This window comes from Eschrichtius robustus, chromosome 4, assembly GCF_028021215.1.
Source record: "Eschrichtius robustus isolate mEscRob2 chromosome 4, mEscRob2.pri, whole genome shotgun sequence".
Lineage (NCBI taxonomy): Eukaryota > Metazoa > Chordata > Mammalia > Artiodactyla > Eschrichtiidae > Eschrichtius > Eschrichtius robustus.
The window spans coordinates 125,372,467-125,393,415 of NC_090827.1; the positions used below are offsets into that span (position 1 = coordinate 125,372,467).

Consider the following 20,949-nt stretch of genomic DNA (forward strand, 5'->3'; position numbering starts at 1 on the left):
AAGGAGAGAACAGGGCACGTAGCTGGAAGAGGAGGTAGGATCAAGAGAGGCTTTTTAAAAAAATATGAGATAAATTATAGCATTTTTGTTTCATTAATGGAAAAAAAAAGCAGAGGAGGGAAAAATCAATGATGCATGAGAGAGAGGCTAGACTTGCTGGATGGTGTCCTAGGGTAGGTGAGAGGGGATGGGACCTGGTGCGCAAGTGGGGGAGTCAGCCTTTGCTAAGAACATGGATAGTTCAGGAAAAAGAAGGGTTTAGGGATAAAAGACCAAGAAGTAGTGTGGGTGTGGTGCTGGGAGCTGGATGTGGAATGGAAGTTCTCTTTTAATTGCTTCTAGTTTTTAGTGAAATATGAATGTCATCAGCAGAGAGCTAAGGTGGGAGAGGAGGTGTTGGAGATTGAGGAGACAGGAGATATGAAATAATCATCTAGGAGAGTGGGAGAGAGAGTGATTAAGGGTAACAGAGTATGATTGCCAGGCAGTGTTAAGGGCCCACTTAAGGATTATGACAAGCGAGCACGTATGTGTATCTCTGCAGCCACGTTCAGACATGGGATCAGTTGCAGAGGTTGTGGTTGAGCTAAGCATGTATAGTACAGCCAGAGAAGGGCAAGCCAACTGCAGATGCATACAAGGGAATGACTAAAATGATTATAAAGATTATGCATGAAATTTAGGCTGAGTGAGGAAAGAAATGGACACAGTGAAAAGGTGAACAGACTCTAGGTGTCAGGGGCTGAAGGATTGTTTGATTTGGGTCAGTAGATTGGCAGGAGGGTAAATGGAAGTTAACGGCTCGGATGCTTGAAGTTGAAATCTTGGAGGAAGATTATATCATTGGAAATGACCGTGGAAAGAGTAGATGAGGTAGAGAGAAGGAAAAATTATTGGTAGAAAAGTCAGGAACCTGAATGTGTAGAGTTCTGGAAAAACCGCCTTCATATATGTTGGAAAAGGAGACAATGAATTAGAAGCTAAAATCTTCAAGAGATGAGGATGGGATCTAAAACATACAGGCTGATGGCATCTGGAGGTTTATGTAAAAGGATGAGGAAAAAATAGTTTTGAAAAGCAATGAAGAGCAAGGAGCATTAGCATAGCTCCACTGAGTCCAGTGGTTAATTGGGGTGTAGGGGATAAATATTATCACTTGAGTAGACTTCAGGGAAGCAGTAGCTTCGGGTTTCATTTAGAACAGAAAGGTTAAAAGGAATGTTCAGAGAAAAGATTTAAGACACAGAGATGCTGCTAATAACCACATTTATGTGTTCTAGAGGACATTGTGTGAGAGTTTCAGGACATGGGACGTGATCAGAGACACAGTTAGAAAAGGGGATAGCAAGGCATACAGGGGTTGCATTTGGAGGGCTGAGGATTGACCTGGTGACTGGCACAAATAGGGATACAGGGTGTGATAAGTTTAGTCCATATGGTCCCAACCAGATAGTGATGGTGAGATTGTGAGAGTTGTCTGGAGAAAGATAAGAGGCAGCAGGGAGTCTAGCCAGGAGCCCATAGAGTTATGGAGTCCCACCTTGATTTCTGCTATGGAGGGTCAACAGAGGGAAGATCTTGATCCAAACACGTATTCAATACAGCTCTTCAGATATGCACTACAGCCAAACACAGGTGGTGTGTGAGGTAAGAGGTAGATGCCATTTTTGCTTAGTCATTTTTCTGCTTGGTTATTTTCTTTGTGCCATTAAAAATCAACCAGCCCCTTTGCAGTAGCTGAGATTTTGTCCACTCATAGTCTAACAGTCTCTTTGTTTGCTGATCACTTATTCTAAACAGTCTTTTTCCTTTCTTCTCTAGAAGTTTCCCAAGCCTCTCCCATCCCTCCCTACCCTCATAGATTTCTCCTTCTCCTTTCATGTGTGTGTTTGTATGTGTTTTGTTGATTATAAAGGTGTAACCCCAAATCCTAGGATCTCTAGTCTTTAAAAGGCCTTCTCTCTTCTGGAATAAGGAGGAAGGAAAAAAAGGAAACCTTGTTTTCAGATGATACCTTCTTCAGATTCAGAAGAAGAGAAGATAATTCAGCAGCTCCATATGAAAAAGCGGTTGTCTGTTGAGGTGGACATGATCAGGGGCTACCCGTCTCTTGCTGAGCCTGTATATGTACATGCGTATAACCTGATGTAGGCGACTGGTTTTAGTCCTACACTCAGTTTCTTTTCAGCCTCTTCCCGCAGAAATGAAAGGTCTTCAGGGTGCAGGTGAACAAAAGCTCATAAGGGCACACCTTGGAAGAGGTCATCCCTGGCTCTCCCCACACCCTCATTCCCCTAGCTACCACCACCAAAAACAAACAAACAAACAAACAAACAAAAACAAGCTACCATCAATGAAAAGAAGAAAACTTCTTTGTGCAGGGTAGAGGGGGCAGAGGGGACAGTCTGAAATTAAACCCTGCACCTGAGTGGGCATGCAGACTCACTGCGAGGGTGAGAGAAGCATGCCACTTACCTTGGGAAAGAGGTTTATTGGAGAACCTGTGATGTGATATTTCCCTTAAGGAATGAGGGAAGACAGCAATAGTGCCCATGGGAGGCAGAAGAGGGAAGTAGCATGAGAAAGAAGCAATTTACCAGGGAGGTGAGAATATATTTTCTCATCCAATGCAACCACCAGAAGTTATATCAAGAGATCTGGGGGGTGGGATAGAGAGAGTGGGAGGGAGGGAGACGCAAGAGGGAAGATATATGGGAACATATGTATATGTATAACTGATTCACTTTGTTATAAAGCAGAAACTAACACACCATTGTAAATCAATTATACTCCAATAAAGATGTTAAAAAAAAAAGAGATCTGTTATTCAAGTTCCCTTGAAATTATTAATTTAGACCTCAAACTGGAGACGGTCTCTACAGCCCTTTTTAATGACTCCTTTTAGTGAGATTTCTGTGTCTCTAAAGAAGACACTAGATTCTCATTAACCATTTGCATTCACAGCTAACAATTTAGCAATACACAGAAAGGAATGCAAGATCCACAAACTGGGAACTTGGAACATCAACAACACAGGAAAATTAAGGGGTTTAAAAAGGAAGGTCCATGAAGTGTACCAATCTAAATACAGTTACTAGCTTATATGAACCAGGTCACAAAGAATGATTTATAAACTAGTATTTAAGCTTCAGTGTTGTTTAGTGAAAAGGGCACTTTGCTGGAAGGAACAAGATCCAGGATTGGCACACAATAGGTTTCCATAATATTTGATAAATGAATAATTGAATAAACACAGACATTGAGCCAATCACTTAAATTATTCTGAGTCAAATAATCCATTCATGAAATGGGAAATAATAATACCTATGATATCAAATAATAGTTTCTTTATTGCATGCCTACTACATGCTTATCACTGTGTTACATACTTTATGTATGTAATCTTCACAACATACTCCTCTACCTTAAAGGGAGACTACTTTGGGCTCAAGAGATACGTGAGAAAACCCACTGTGTTGCACACACTCATTCAGGAGGCCAAATTATGGCTGTGACAGTTGCAGTTGGAGAGAAGTTAATTAACAAAAAGTTGGGCTGGCCACAATGGATGATTTTACTCAAGCTAGAGTAGCTGGATGTACAAATTCTGGATAAGTTCTAACAAGTTTATTCCTTCCAACTTAATCAAAATTGTCATTATTCCTTTCAGACAACTTGTAATTCTGTGGGACATAGTAAAGCTTCTAATACTTAGGAAGGTTCTAGTCTTGCCTCCTCAAGCATCTATTCTGCTTTCCGAAAGGAAAGACCCAAGTTTCATCAGGTTATGTTTACAGACCATCTCTTGAGGTAGTATTTCTTCTACTTAGAGAAGGAGATTTTTTGGGGAACCCTGAGAATACATCTGTATGCTTCAGTTTCAGAAATCCTGCATTAAAATTCATGTTCCTTTAAATGATCCCTTGGAATCAATCGAGAACACAAGAACAAGAAATTACTAGATGATATTTAATTAAATGTGATTTACCCAGATGATCTAGCATATATGTCTATTAATTTTTTTAAGATTGGCAGTTAAATGAAAATATCAGATTAAAAAAATTCTCAGAGAATTCTGAGATCCTCAAGAGCACATCCAAGGATTCCAGGCTGAGGAAAGCCACTTTAGATTAAATCCTTCTCTCACGGTCTAATTTGCTCTTATACACATTAATGTTAACCAGCTTCAGCCTCAGAGAGTGCACTTTTCCTGATTGTGTTTAAAGGCTAGAGGTGGACGTAGTTGTACCTGACTTGTCTGTGCACTGACCACATTTCCTGATAAAATGAACAGTGACCGGATGAATTAAACAAAATCCTGTTAACCTCTGCATGGTCCATACTATTCATTAGCTCATTCATTGTAAGAATATTACTGCAGTATCCTTCACCTTGTGCTAGGTACTATATTAGGCGTAGAGGTTACAAAGGTGAATAGATTTGACTTTTGTTCATAAGAAGCCTTGTTGGGAAGGTAAACAGGACACAAAACACAATCAATTGTGAAAAGAACCAAATTTTGTGATTGTTCAGAGGATAAAGTGACTAAGCTGGCTTGTGTATCGCAGACAAACCTGAAGTTGATACTGAATGCAATTCGCAGGAATCATTTTATTGGGTTGGCCAAAAAGTTTTTTCCATAACATCGTCTGGAAAAACCTGAATGAACTTTTTGGCCAACCCAATATTATGATGGAAAGCAGAGTGATGGTGTGGTACTTGGAAGACTCCTATAAGCTAACTTTTCTTGTTTGATGGCTCCCTCCTCACTCTTCCCATATTCTTTTAGAGCACAGCAAGCCAAATTTGGCTTATTTTTAATTAAATTTGTAAAAAAGGGGGGATATTATTAATTATTAATTATATAATAACAATACTAGATTTTTTTTTTGGGTACCTGGAAATGTAGACTTGGTTCCTCGCACAATGCTTGGCATACAATACATGTACAAAAAAGTTTAGGTGAATAATTGATATTCAGTTATTATTAATTATTGAATTTAAGCTTTCTCTAGTTTACATTAATTTGAAACTCTGTGCCATGTTTTTATCTGAGTTTAATATTGTGGACAGCATTCTCGTGCCTCACTAGAAGTAGGCGGACACAGCACATGCTAGAATGAGCTGTGTGGAGCCTTTTTAGGTTCCATGCTCCTGTCTTGCTTCCTTCCCTTTGAGATCCTGCCACTCTTTCCCTCTCTCACTTCAATCTCACCCTTGGTCCCTGGAGGCACATCCACTTCAGGCTGCCCCACTAGAGGAGTTTTCTCGTTTCATTTAAAAAAAAGTTACTGGTTAATTCTGATATACATTCCTTCCCCTGCTTGCCAATCTTGATAAATTCTATGTCAGAAGAAGATCCATGTTTTTAATGCCCTCTTTTAAGATGAGTTGATTGAAATATTAAATGAGTCAGTGATAAATATACAAAGATGAGACTTCGTCTAGTGAATATTTTCTTTAAATCTTCTGGAAGTTATACTCTCATTACTTGTCATTTAAGAACCAAAGAATTTTACTACTGTAAGTAACTTATGGGATCAACCAAACATAACCCCTTTCCTCCAGTTTTAAGTTAAATTAAAACTAACTAAGCTTGGCATGGACATAACACTATAACTATCTAGAATTCATCATAGAATTCCTTTCTAATTTTGACACTCTTAGACATTGTAAGTCTAGAGGCCTAAAGGAAATAATTTTTCTCCTTAACTACTGACTTATTATCAGAGGTTGAGATATTTTTATTCTAAAAAATATCAATTAAGAGTTAATGAAAAATTGAGGTCTAAAGAAAGCAAAATAGAATTATAATGCAGAACCCATAGTGTTTTTTTGGTTTTAATTGTAAGGGTTAAGAATACAGTTTCTGAGCTAGAATCACCAGGTAGTTCATAACTCATAATGTTCAATTCAGGGTTAAATGAGTTAATGCAATTAAAAGCTTAGATCTAAGCCTGACACATGAGAATAAACTGTAATAAGTTTTAGGTTTTATTTAAATAATTTGCTGCTGACTTTTAATGTCTAAATCTCTTTAAACCATGACTATTATAATAAGCAGCTCAAATAATTTTCTGTCTTTGAGCTTCATGTTAAGTCAGATGTCTTGCTTTAACACATGTTAAGTCAAATACTAAAGAAATAATTTATCTATCATTTCTCATAAAATTAATTTAACCAGAGAAATGAGACCACATGAAAATGACATTTAACTTAGGAGAGTTAAAACTCAGTGGTAAAATAACAGCTTTTTGAATTTTTGACAGGATGACTACTAAGAGGCTAGGTTCCCATTTACTTTTTAGGTTTCATTAGAATTCAAAATACATTTAAAAATAATCATTTCTGTCTAACTTAATAATTTCCCCAGCCCAGGTAAGCATCATATGTTAGACCCAAAATACTCAATTCAAGAGTGATTTGTACATGCCTCTGTGGGCTTTAACCATGGAGGAAGAGGACACAAGCCAAGGAATGCAGGTGGCCTCTAGAAGCTGGAAAAGGCAAAAAGAACTGTTCTACCCTAGAACCTCTGGAAGGAATGCAGGCCTGCTGACACCATGATTTTAGCCCAGTGAAACTCAACATGGACTTCTGACTTCAGAGTGCCATCTGCTTGTGGCCCCTTCCATGAAAGAAAAAGCACTCAATTCAGCTCATCATCTTTAATCAGATCTCTGTGATAGAAAACAAAGAATTAGGAATATGTGTGAATTTATTACTTTCTGCATCTAACCAGGAAATCATAATATCTTACATTTGCAAGAGTCCAAATAACATAAACATACATTACTTTATATTCTTTTTTTGGGCATTTTTGCCATTTTATTTTATTTATATTTTTATTTATTTATTTTTAACATCTTTATTGGAGTATAATTGCTTTACAAAGGTGTGTTAGTTTCTGCTATACATATGAATAGTGTGAATCAGCTATACATATACATACATCCTCATATCTCCTCCCTCTTGCGTCTCCCTCCCACCCTCCCTAACCCACCCCTCTAGGTGGACACAAAGCACCAAGCTGATCTCCCTGTGCTATGCGGCTGCTTCCCACTAGCTATCTGTTTTACATTTGGTAGTGTATATATGTCCATGCCACTCTCTCACTTCATCCCAGCTTACCCTTCCCCCTCCCTGTGTCTGTAGGTCCATTCTCTACATCTGCGTCTTTATTCCTGTCCTGCCCCTAGGTTCTTCAGAACCATTTTTTTTAGATTCCATATATATGTGTTAGCATACGGTATTTGTTTTTCTCTTTCTGACTTACTTCACTCTGTATGATAGTCTCTAGGTCCATCCACCTCACTACAAATAACTCAATTTTGTTCCTTTTTATGGCTGAGTAATATTCCATTGCATATATGTGCCACATCTTCTTTATCCATTCATCTGTTGATGGACACTCAGGTTGCTTGCATGTCCTGGCTATTGTAAGTAGAGCTGCAATGAACATTGTGGTACATGACTCTTTTGGAATTATGGTTTCCTCAGGGTATATGCCCAGTAGTGGGATTGCTGGGTTGTATGGTAGTTCTATTTTTAGTTTTCTCAGGAACCTCCATACTGTTCTCCATAGTGGCTGCACCAATTTGCATTCCCACCAATGGTGCAGGAGGGTTCCCTTTACTCCACACTCTCTCCAGCATTTATTGTTTGTAGATTTTTTGATGATGGCCATTCCGACTGCTGTGAGGTGAGACCTCATTGTAGTTTTGATTTGCATTTCTCTAATGATTAATGATGTTGACCATCGTTTCATGTGTTTGTTGGCAATTTGTATATCTTCTTTGGAGAAATGTCTATTTAGGTCTTATGCCCATTTTTGGATTGGGTTGTTTGTTTTTTTGATATTGAGCTGCATGGGCTGCTGTATATTTTGGAGATTAATCCTTTGTCAGTTGCTTCGTTTGCAGATATTTCCTCCCATTCTGAGGGTTGTCTTTTCATCTTGTTTATGGTTTCCTTTGCTGTGCAAAAAAGCTTTTAAGTTTCATTAAGTCCCATTTATTTATTTTTGTTTTTATTTCCATTTCTCTAGGAGGTAGGTCAAAAAGGATCTCGCTGTGATTTATGTCATAGTGTTCTGCCTATGTTTTCCTCTAAGAGTTTTATAGTGTCTGGCCTTACATTTAGGTCTTTAATACATTTTGAGTTTATTTTTGTGTATGGTGTTAGGGAGTGTTGTAAGTTCATTCTTTTTATGTAGCTGTCCAGTTTTCCCAGCACCACTTATTGAAGAGGCTGTCTTTGCTCCATTGTATATTCTTGCCTCCTTTATCAAATATAAGGTGACCATATGTGTGTGGGTTTATCTCTGGGCTTTCTATCCTGTTCCGTTGATCTATATTTCTGTTTTTGTGCCAGTACCATACTGTCTTGATTACTGTAGCTTTGTAGTGTAGTCTGAAGTCTGGGAGCCTGATTCCTCCAGATTTGTTTTTCTTTCTCAAGATTGCTTTGGCTATTCGGGGTCTTTTGTGTTTCCATACGTATTTTGAAATGTTTTGTCCTAGTTCTGTGAAAAATGGCATTGGTAGTTTTATAAGGATGGCACTGAATCTGTAGATTGCCTTGGGTAGTATAGTCATTTTCACAATGTTGATTCTTCCAATCCAAGAACATGGTATATCTCTCCATCTGTTTGCGTCATCTTTAATTTCTTTCATCAGTGTCTTATAGTTTTCTGCATACAGGTCTTTTGTCTCCTTAGGTAGGTTGATTCCTAGGTATTTTATTCTTTTTGTTGCAGTGGTAAATGGGAGTGTTTCCTTAATTTCTCTTTCAGATTTTTCATCATTAGTATATAGGAATGCAAGAGATTTATGTGCATTAATTTTGTATCCTGCTACTTTACCAAATTCATTGATTAGCTCTAGTAGTTTTTTGGTAGCATCTTTGGAATTCTCTATGTATAGTATCATGTCATCTGCAAATAGAGACAGTTTTATTTCTTCTTTTCTGATTTTTGGATTCCTTTTATTTCTTTTTCTTCTCTGGTTGCTGTGGCTAAAACTTCCAAAACTATGTTGAATAATAGTGGTGAGAATGGGCAACCTTGTCTTGTTCCTGATCTTAGTGGAAATGGTTTCATTTTTTCACCATTGAGAATGATGTTGGCTGTGGGTTTGTCATATATGGCCTTTATTATGTTGAGGTAAGTTCACTCTATGCCTACTTTCTGGAGAGTTTTTATCATAAATGGGTGTTGAATTTTGTCAAAAGCTTTTTTTGCATCTATTGAGATGATCATATGGTTTTTCTCCTTCACTTTGTTAATATGGTTTATCACATTGATTTATTTGCATATATTGAAGAATCCTTGCATTTCTGGGGTAAACCCCACTTGATCATGGGGTATGATCCTTTTAATGCTGTTGGATTCTGTTTACTAGTATTTTGTTGAGGATTTTTGCATCTGTGTTCATCAGTGATATTGGCCTATAGTTTTCTTTTTTTGTGGCATCTTTGTCTGGTTTTGGTATCAGGGTGATGGTGGCCTCGTAGAATGAGTTTGGGAGTGTTCCTCCCTCTGCTATATTTTGGAAGAGTTTGAGAAGGATAGGTGTTAGCTCGTCTCTAAATGTTTGATTGAATTCGCCTGAGAAGCCATCTGGTCCTGGGCTTTTGTTTGTTGGAAGATTTTTAATCACTGTTTCAAATTCAGTGCTTGTGATTGGTCTGTTCATATTTTCTACTTCTTCCTGGTTCAGTCTCAGAAGGTTGTGCTTTTCTAAAAATTTGTCCATTTCTTCCAGGTTGTCCATCTTATTGGCATATAGTTGCTTGTAGTAATCTCTCATGATCCTTTGTATATCTGCAGTGTCAGTTGTTACTTCTCCTTTTTCCTTTCTAATTCTATTGATTTGAGTCCTCTCCATTTTTTTCTTGATGAGTCTGCCTAATGGTTTTTTAGTTTTGTTTATCTTCTCAAAGAACCAACTTTTAGTTTTATTGATCTTTGCTACCATTTCCTTCATTTCTTTTTCATTTATTTCTGATCTGATCTTTATGATTTCTTTCCTTCTGCTAACTTTGGGGTTTTTTGTTCTTCTTTCTCTAATTGCTTTAGGTGTAAGGTTAAGTTGTTTATCTGAGATGTTTCTTGTTTCTTGAGGTAGGATTGTATTGCTATAACTTAGAACTGCTTTTGCTGCGTCCCATAGGTTTTGGGTTTTCGTGTTTTCATTGTCATTTGTTTCTAGGTATTTTTTGATTTCCACTTTGATTTCTTCAGTGATCTCTTGGTTATTTAATAGTGTATTGTTTAGCCACCATGTGTTTGTAATTTTTACAGATTTTTTCCTGTAACTGATATCTAGTCTCATAGTGTTGTGGTCAGAAAAGATACTTGATATTATTTCAATTTTCTTAAATTTACCAAGGCTTGATTTGTGACCCAAGATATGATCTATCCTGGAGAATGTTCCATGAGCACTTGAGAAGAAAGTGTATTCTGTTGTTTTTGGCTGGAATGTGCTATAAATATCAATTAAATCCATCTTGTTTAATGTATCATTTAAAGCTTGTGTTTCCGTATTTATTTTCATTTTGGATGATCTGTCCATTGGTGAAAGTGAGGTGTTAAAGTCCCCTACTATAATTGCGTTACTGTCAATTTCTCCTTTTATGGCTGTTGGCATTTGCCTTATGTATTGAGGTGCTCCTATGTTGGGTGCATAAATATTTACAATTGTTATATCTTCTTGGATTGATCCCTTGATCATTATGTAGTGTCCTTCTTTGTGTCTTGTAATAGACTTTATTTTAAAGTCTATTTTGTCTGACATGAGAATTGCTACTCCAGCTTTCTTTTGATTTCCATTTGTATAGAATATCTTTTTCCATCCCCTCACTTTCAGTCTGTGTGTCCCTACGTCTGAAGTGAGTCTCTTGTAGATAGCATATATACGGGTTTTTGTATCCATTCAGCCAGTCTATATCTTTTAGTTAGAGCATTTAATCCATTTACATTTAAGGTAGTTATTGATATGTATGTTCCTATTACCATTATCTTAACTGTTTTGGGTTTGTTATTGCAAGTCTTTTCCTTGTCTTGTGTTTCCTGCCTAGAAGAGTTCCTTTGGCATTTGTTGTAGAGCTGGTTTGTTGGTGCTGATTTCTCTTAGCTTTTGCTTGTCTGTAAAGGTTTTAATTTCTCTGTCAAATCTGAATGAGATCCTTGCTGGGTAGAGTAATCTTGGTTGTAGGTTTTTCCCTTTCATCGCTTTAAATATGTCCTGCCACTCCCTTCTGGCTTGCAGTGTTTCTGGTGAAAGATCAGCTGTTAACCTTATGGGGATTCCCTTGTATGTTAATTGTTACTTTTCCTTTGCTGCTTTTAATATTTTTTCTTTGTATTTAGTATTTGATAGTTTGATTAATATGTGTCTTGGCAAGTTTCTCCTTTGATTTATCCTGTATGGGAATCTCTGCGCTTCCTGGACTTGATTGACTATTTCCTTACCCATATTAGGGAAGTTTTCAACTATCATCTCTTCAAATATTTTCTCAGTCCCTTTTTTTTTCTCTTTTTCTTCTGGGACCCTTATAATTCGAATGTTGGTGAATTTAATGTTGTCCCAGAGCTCTCTGAGATTGTCCTCAATTCTTTTCATTCTTTTTTCTTTAGTCTGCTCTGTGGTAGTTATTTCCACTGTTTTATCTTCCAGGTCACTTATCCGTTCTTCTGCCTCAGTTATTCTGGCATTGATTCCTTCTAGAGAATTTTTAATTTCATTTATTATGTTGTTCATCATTGTTTGTTTGCTTTTTAGGTCTTCTAGGTCCTTGTTAAACGTTTCTTGTATTTTCTCCATTCTATTTCCAAGATTTTGGATCATCTTTACTATCATTACTCTGAATTCTTTTTCAAGTAGACTGCCTATTTCCTCTTCATTTGTTTGGTCTGGTGAGTTTTTACCTTGCTCCTTCATCTGCTGTGTATTTCTCTGTCTTCTCATTTTGCTTAACTTACTTTGTTTGGGGGTCTCGTTTTCGCAGGCTGCAGGTTCGTAGTTCCCGTTGTTTTTGGTGTCTGCTCCCAGTGGGTAAGGTTGGTTCAGTGGGTTGTGTAGGCTTCCTGGTGCAGGGGACTGGTGCCTGTGTTCTGGTGGATGAGGCTGGATCTCATCTTTCTGGTTGGCAGGACCACGTCCGGTGGTGTGTTTTGGGGTGTCTGTGAACTTATTATGATTCTAGGCAACCTCTCTGCTAATGGGTGGGTTTGTGTTCATGTCTTGCTAGTTGTTTGGCTTAGGGTATCCAGCACTGTAGCTTGCTCATCGTTGAGTGGAGCTGGGTCCTAGCATTGAGATGAAGGTCTCTGGGAGAGCTTTCACTATTTGATATTACATTGGGCCGGGAGGTCTCTGGTGGACCAATGTCCTGAACTCGGCTCTCCCACGTCAGAGGCTCAGGCCTGACACCCGGCCAGTACACCAAGAGCTTGTCAGCCACATGGCTCAGAAGAAAAGGGAGAAAAAGGAAGGAAGGGAGGGAGGGAGGGAGGGAGAAAGGGTGAGAGAGAGAGAGAGAAAGAAAGAAAGAAAGGAACGAAAAGAAGAAAGAAAATATTAAAATAGAAAAAAATATTAAAAATAAAAAAATTAAAAATTAATAAAAAAAGAAAAGAGAGAAAGAAAGAAGAGAGCAACTAAACTAGAAAACAAATCCACCAATGATTACAAGGTCTAAAAACTATACTAAAAACAAAAAAACAAACAAACCAAAAAACGGACAGTCAGAACCCTAGGACAAATGGCAAAAGCAAAGCTATACAGACAAAATCACTCAAAGAAGCATGCACATACACACTCAGAAAGAGAGAAAAAGGAAAAAAGAATATATATATATATATATATATATATATATATATATATACCAATCATAATAAGCTCTAAATACTAAACTAAGATAAACATAAAACCAGAAACAAATTAGATGCAGAAAGCAAACCCGAAGTCTACAGTTGCTACCAAAGTCCACTGCCTCAATTTTGGGATGATTCGTTGTCTATTCAGGTATTCCACAGATGCAGGGTACATCAAGTTGATTTGGAGATTTAATCCGCTGCTCCTGAGGCTGCTGGGAGAGATTTCCCTTTCTCTTCTTTGTTCGCACAGCTCCTGGGGTTCAGCCTTAGATTTGGCCCCGCCTCTGCATGTAGGTCGCCTGAGGGCATCTGTTCCCGCCCAGACAGGACGGGGTTAAATGAGCGGCTGATTTGGGGGCTCTGGCTCACTCAAGCCATAGGGAGGGTGGGGTATGGAATGTGGGGCAAGCCTGCAGTGGCAGAGGCCAGAGTGACGTTGCACCAGCATGAGGCTCACTGTGTGTTCTCCCTGGGAAGCTGTCCCTGGATCACGGGACCCTGGCAGTGGCGGGCTGCACAGGCTCCCAGGAGGGGAGGTGTGGATAGTGCCCTGTGCTCGCACACAGGCTTCTTGGTGGCAGCAGCAGCAGCCTTAGCATCTCACGCCTGCCCGTCTCTTGTTTTCACACCAATAGGTGTGGCTCGCGCCCGTCTCTAGAGCTCGTTTAGGCGGTGCTCTGAATCCCCTCTCCTCACGCACCAGGAAACAATGGTCTCTTGCCTCTTAGGCAGTTCCAGAGTTTTTCCTGGACTCCCTCCTGGGTAGCTGTGGCACAGTAGCCCCCTTCCAGCTAGTTCACGCAGCCAACCCCAGTCCTCTCCCTGGGCTTAACCCTGGCAGGTGAGCAGACAAGCCTCTCGGGCTGGTGAGTGCTGGTCGCACTGATCTCTGTGCGGGAATCTCTCCGCTTTGCCCTCTGCACCCCTATTGCTGCGCTCTCCTTCATGTCCGAAGTTCCCTCCCCGCCCATCCCCCGTCCCAGCCAGTGAAGGGGCTTCCTAGTGTGTGGAAACTTTTCCTCCTTCACAGCTCCCTCCCAGAGGTGCAGGTCCCATCCCTATTGTTTTGTGTCTATTTTTTTCTTTTTTCTTTTGCCCTACCCCAGTACGTGGGGACTTTCTTGCCTTTTGGGAGGTCTGGGTTCTTCTGCCAGCATTCAGTAGGTGTTCTGTAGGAGTTGTTCCACATGTAGATGTATTTCTGATGTATTTGTGGGGAGGAAGGTGATCTCCACATCTTACTCCTTCAGCATCTTGAAGGCGCCCCTCTATATTCTCTTTTAAATAACTATCTGTAGAAAGCAGAGTGGAAACTTCCCCTTTTACTAGTGAAGAAACTAAATTATATTGCTAGTAATGGAGAGACAGAATAGGAACTCTAACATGTGTGTTCTCCACTATACCACACTCCCTCTTGGAACTCCAGATGTAGATGTGGTTTAACCATGATTCTGCTAGTATTTTCAAAAGGAAGTATTCTTGTTTGTCCCAACGTTATTCATCTTATTTGCATCACAGCACTCATCTAAAATGAAAATTATTGATTTCATAAAATTCAAATAAGCATATCATAAAAACCATTCCTCTCTTAGAATGCTCTTTGTGAGCATCAGCTTTTTTACTTATTTGGTTTGAAACAACATCTTGTTTCCCCAAGAGGCCCTCATGTCTTGGGTCTTGCCTAAACTTCCTTAGTTTTTTTTTTTTTTTGTAATCTAGAGAAGCATGCGTGCACACACACACACACACACACAGGTGCACACAACATGCACATGCACATGCAGACGTGTGTACACATGTATGTGTATGTAAAGTTTCACCAAAAAAACCCCTCCAAAACAAAATCAACACTTGCCATCCACAGTGCACTCTATTTTTCTTTGCTCTACTTCATGTTTTGAAATATACACTGATTGGCAATCCATTAAACAGATTTTATGATGTACTTGTGCATGATGACCTACAGTTTGAAACACTGGTGTGGAGCTTAATTATTTTAGCTTTTTTGAAAGCATGAGTTTGGAAATCAGATCTAAGTTTGAATGTTTGCTCTTCCTCTTCTTGGTGGTAAGGATCTTTGAGGCAAATCACTTGGCTTCTGAGAATTTTAGTATCTTCATCTATAAAATATAATAATGTGATATATGTAAAATATAAAATGTAATAATGATATCCATGTCATTAAGCTTCTCTTTCATTCATTAAGTATTTATTTCTCAGCTCTCATAATCTTTCATCCCTCTTGGTCCTGGTTAAATTTTGAAGAATTTTCATAGCTCTTTCTTCTCCCAGGCTAACTCACCATCATATTTAATGTCATTCTCCGTATTTGGGGGATTGTATGATTGAAACATTTGATGGGGCTAGACAGGGGAAAAGGGAGCTACCAGCCAGGAGCGCTAGATGGGCTTCCACTATGGTTGAAATGGAGATCCAGAAATAGACTATATAAAGTCGTATCTTCGAAGCACTCTTATTCTAAGACTTTTCCCTATGAAATGACCTATGAGCCACCAAATTTCCAGCCTCATTGTAAATATTTTTAAATTGATGAAGACTTAGCAAATCCTCCTTAAATAGTCATCATTTGGGAATTAAAAAGAAAGCCTCTAGGATTTGAGAATAACTCACTAATAAAACAAGTTTCCTCTTGGGTCATCCATAGTTTGATTTATATATTAAATCAGAAATCTTTGGACATCAAAGACCCAGTAAGATCAGTTCAACTGACAAAAGATGACACGTGCTTTGCTTTTCCCCATCTTCATGAAAACTAAATACTTTCTTAATTCCATCATAGTGAGTACTCTTAGTTTAGAGCAGCCACCATGAAAGAGGTGGGAAAGGCGCAGATAGATTATGGATGAGTATACTGAGTGGGATTTGGATTGGGAATATGTAAACAGGTCATTTTCATTTTGAGTTTGACTTTTTTCCTCCCATTATATAGATGATTCCTTTCACCAGTGTCATTTATGGTAATGGCAGAGTGAAACTGTAAACAGCATTTCGTAATTATTTGTATCTCTATATGTGGGCATGTAGTTCCTCTTGAAAAGAGCTCCTCATTTAGGGCATCTCTGACACAGGAGCCCCGTTATGAGTGGGGGTGGTGTGGAGGTTAGGGAACAAATTTCACTTTCTCTTCTTTATTATTTGCCCGTTGATGTATCCATTTGCCCTACATCTTTTTCCTTTAATATTTTCAAGAACTCATATTTGCAATTGCCTCCTTTCAAATATTTAAATTTTAATGTGGTTAAGGAAGTTATATATTAAGTTAGTTGTACTTTTCTGACAGACTGGAGGACCCTTAATTCAACATGTAAGATTTGCAAAGTAGAATAGCCAAAGATTTGAAAAAATCATGGATGAGTATATGCTAGCGCAGAGGTGATTTTCAATTGTTTAATAATAAATATTTGGGGAGCTCTCTGGGGACAGAAACTATGTCACTGGTGCTCCCTTAGAACCTAGCACCTAGAGCTGAGTACTTGGTGGGTAACTAGCAAATGCTTGTTGATTAACTGATAAGTTTATATTAATTACAGATTTGTCCTAAGATCCAAAACAGTTTAATGGATTTTGATGCAAGCATTTAAGTTTCATGTATGTTTAGCTGTATCTTCTTGAATCTGTTCCTCAACTTTAAAAAATGGACTAATCTATATATTTTCCATATGTGCCAGAAATGTAACCAATGCTTAAATGGTTCTACAAAATTTTTATTGGTTCTACCTGGGGTTTCATCCACTAGTTTTATATGATCATAGAAAAGCAGTCAATGGGCAAAATATCTCATAGAATCATCAAGAGAAATGGAGAATAGAGCTTACTGCAAAATTTGATTATAAACAAAATGTTATAATATTGCTTTATAAAATTTTAATAGAAGTGCTAAACAAAAAAGATAACTCTGTCCTTTAAGGTTGATTAATGTGCACATAGTTGTTTCAAAGTAGCCTTAAGATCTTATTTTTAAACTACATGGTATATTTAGTCATTTTAATGATATTATATAGAAATAGAATTATTCCACACATTATAGATCAAAGTGATATCTTGCCTGGGACTCATGGATCTATAAGCCCAATCAATATTTTGCTCACAATAAGCCAGCTCAATGAATATTTCTTGATTGTTTCAAATGACTCAAGCTCATATTCTTTTATCCACGTTAACTTCCATAAAGCCAATATCAAAGACTTATCAGTAGTAGCCTGCTTTGGTTCGTCCCCATTCAGGATGCTGCCACAGTAATGATAGCAGGTGGCGGGCCAGCCCTGCGATTCCCAGGTGCAGGAGGACCTGTGGTCCTGGGCCCTGGTGCCAGCACCCGGGCAAGGGCAGCAAGGAAAGCTTGGAAGAGATGGAGGCGGAGACGGCCCCGTTTGAGCAGGAAGTTCTGGGGCTCTGGTAACCAGAATCCCAGCTGCTATGCCTGCTGTACCCCAGTGCCCACAGTCCCCATGGTAGAAGCGATGCAGTTCCCAGCAGTTCCTGTGCCTGCCCAATGATAGCGACCAACATACCAGCAGGTCCAACAGACTCTCCAGACCTGGGCAGCCACCGTGGCCACAGTGGTTCCTCCCATGGTGGGTGACCCTCCCTTTGTGGTGTGCCTCCTTTCCAGGTGCATTTGGCCCCCGTGATTGGATTCAACTGGACAGTCCAAAGGCTGGAGAAGCCCTGTTCCTGCCATGAACAGCTGTGGCACCCACCACAGAGGGCTTCTCTCCTGTATCCAGCACTAGTCCCCCACCTGCTACAGAGAGCACATTCTGCTCTTTACTCTGCAGCAGGCAGTCCTCACCCCATGGCCCTGCTGCCCCCTCACCAGGCCCTCATGGGCCCCCTTTTCTGCCTGGACCACCTCTAATGCTGTCACCAATGGCTCGGGGTCCTGAAGCCCTTCCCTGGGTTCCATGGCTGCTCTGAGGCCTCTCCTAGAAGAGCCAGCAGCATACCGAGAGCTGGGCGTCAGCCTGGGGTTGCTTCTGGAAGAGAAGGAAGAGGCAGTGGTGGTGGCAGCAGCTGGGCTGGAGGAGGCTAGGGTGCTGGTGGCTGTGAGGGCAGGAAGCACCCCAGCTGGTCCTGGTCTTTGGGCCCTGGCCACCTACCACTGGCCCTGACCATGGATTTGCCTGAGCCCCTGCCCCTCCTGCTGGAAGTAGTGTGCCAGGCTTACTGCCTCCAGCGCACATTCCTTAGCTCCTGGCCCCTGTCCCCTCGCCCTGGCCTTGTGACCCTCTAGATCCCAGAATCCCTGGGTGAGGACAAGAAGAAAGGAAAGCCAGAGAAATTGACGCAGCGTTCGCACCGGCAGCTGGGAGCAGCTGGGAGGACCCCAGCCTACTGGAGTGGGATGCAGATGGTTTCCGAATCTTCTGTCGGGATCTGGGCAATGAAATGGAGATGCCATCTTGGAACTCACCTTTAGCCCCTTCCCCTTCCCGTGCTTCTTTAAGGCTAAGGGCATCTGCGACAAGCGCACTGGCAAGATCATGGGCTATAGCTTCTTCAGCTTTAAGGACCCCAGCAACTATATGCACTCCATGCGTTGAGATGAATGCGAAGTACGTAGGCTCGCACCCCACCAAGCTGCGCAAGAGCACGTGGAAGGCCCGGAACCTGGGCCTTGAGTGCAAGAAGCAGGAGGAGAAATTGGGACTGAGATAGGGTCTGTGGCTGAGCACCCGCTCCCTCTTGGCTGGGCGTTGGCTGCTACCCACAGTTCTTTTTGGAAAACCCATAACTGTCCACTCACCCATCCTCCCCAAAACCAGTTTCAATAAATTTACGTTCATCCCTGCCCCGACCCCCCCAAAAAAGGCTAAAGCAATGATGGGCACATAACTGGCGCTCATGAATGTTTATTTCTTTACCATCGTCATCATTGTTTTTCATTGTCATCATTATAAATATTATTTGTAGATAAGACCATTAGACCACAGAGAGGTTAAGTGATTTGTCCAAATCCACACTTCTGGTTAGTAGTGGAGCAAGGAGAAGATTGCATTTCTTTTTTTTTTTTTTTTTTTTAAACATCTTTATTGTGCATTTCTTATCATTCCCATCACCATGTTATTCCTGCAGTTGACCACACTGTCTCAAAAAGAAAAAAAAAAAAAAAAGTAGTAGAAGAAGAAGAAGGATTAAAAGATAAAAAGGAAGGGAAGAAAGAAAAAGGAAGAAAATCCCCACATTCAGTCAATCACATACAAATGAGAAATATTTAAACTTTTAAAACCTTAAAAAGAAATATTTCCAATATTCTTTAACTCAGTGATAAGGATGTTCTTCCAGTGCTCATCTAAATTCTTTTTACTGTGAATTTATTTATTTTCCTCCAGGTTTGCTTCAACAGAATTATAATACCAATGATTTTATTCTCAAACATACTGAGGATATTAACTCACTGCTTAGCCTACTATTTTTCAGATTTAATTAATTCTTGAATTTTTCTCTTAAAATTTTGTTTTTGATTTTTGAATCATTTAAAATTTTCTAAGTTTTTTCCAAAGTGTTGGTCAGTATTTTGAGTCACTGAGTAGCTAATTAGAATCAGCAACTCTGTTTACCAAAGTATAATTGCTGTCTGTAAATCCTATCAGGTAGGGAATACATCAAACCAAGTGAGAATAGCACTTGGCATAGTGCTGTTTTAGATACAAAATCACTGACAATTTTTTTGCCATGAAGTATTGGTGGCACAACATATACTCAATATATACACACTCACTCGTATACTGTAATTCTGATATTATTAAAAATGAAACTAAACAAGACAAAAGCAAAACCAAGTAAAAAGATGAGAGGAATAAGGATGTGTGTTACTTAATTCCAATGGATACTGAATTTATTCTGTGTTTCCTGTAAACTAGTGAAAAAAGACAAACACATTGAATTATGCAATTTTCCTTAATTAAAGATTAGTGAGAATAAGCATAGTGGCTTTTCCTATTACTAAAATGTTTCCTGTTATTGAACTCAACAATAGCTCATCAAGATAACCCATCTAAAATAGACACAAGGACATAAATATTGCTCAAATGGACATTGCTTGTATCTGCCTTATGTAAAAACCAAATTCGTAGTAACATTTTATGATTCCGTGAAGCCATTTCTGTAGGGAATAGAGATAACATGGCCCGAGTATGTTGCTTTTTGGTGATCTCACTGAATGTCTACCCTGATATTAATCTAGGAGAATGAATAGTTAATGTTTCTGTTAAATATGAGTTTGCCTCAGAACACTTTTTGGCCAGAACTCAGTAAGCTCATCATGAGTGTTCTAATAAATGCAGAAAGTGACAATATCTTCTGTTTTGATATAAAAAAGGACCTATGTGCCTCAAACACCATATGTGTGGGAGGCATTACTGGGAAAATACTAGGTCCTGCCCTGTATTTGAACCTAAATACAAAAAGTCTGACCAGTTCTGCATGTCTACCTCCTTCCCACCCCACATCCAACAAAGTGAAAAATATCTAACAACAAAACATCCTTTGGAATATGGGCCAGTATTGGTAATTGACTGTGGAAAGCTGAAGAGCGTTAGTGTAGCTCCTATGGGAAATTTGGATTTTAGAAGCATGACCTGAGGGACTCACCCAAATGGGTTAACTACAAAATACATTCTCAAATAGTTAGCTGAGCTGTACTATTAAATATGTTTATTTATCACTTTCCATTTTAAACATGATTAATTTATATGTTAGCTCATATTCACAAGATCAAACATTTTGGTGTTAAGTCCAGTTGCTGCTGAGTTGCTTTTTCTGATAACAATTACCCAACATATTCAATTGCTAATTAAATATATTTTGGGTTAGAAATTCTAAAACCAAAACATTAGCTTAAAGAAAGTTGCTTGTCTTCTGTTTCCTACAGCTGAAGGACATGAATTCAACGGTATGATAGCAGTCCCAATTTGATTGTATTTTAAAAGAAGGCAGCTTAAGAGTTTACAACATTTATAATTAGAATTTCACCTATTATCATCTGTGTCTTTATAATCACTCTAGTTTCGGTAGTATTAGTGTTATAGAAATCTTGAAGACATATG

General features: G+C 39.1%; 1 protein-coding gene and 1 pseudogene across 9 annotated transcripts in view; both read left to right on the forward strand.

Annotated features, from left to right (window-relative positions):
- The window catches only part of ANK2 (ankyrin 2), a 347,463-nt gene that overhangs the window by 139,824 nt on the left and 186,690 nt on the right, over nucleotides 1-20,949 (forward strand). The window lies entirely within an intron of this gene.
- On the forward strand, nucleotides 17,140-18,559 carry LOC137764446 (RNA-binding protein 42 pseudogene; annotated as a pseudogene).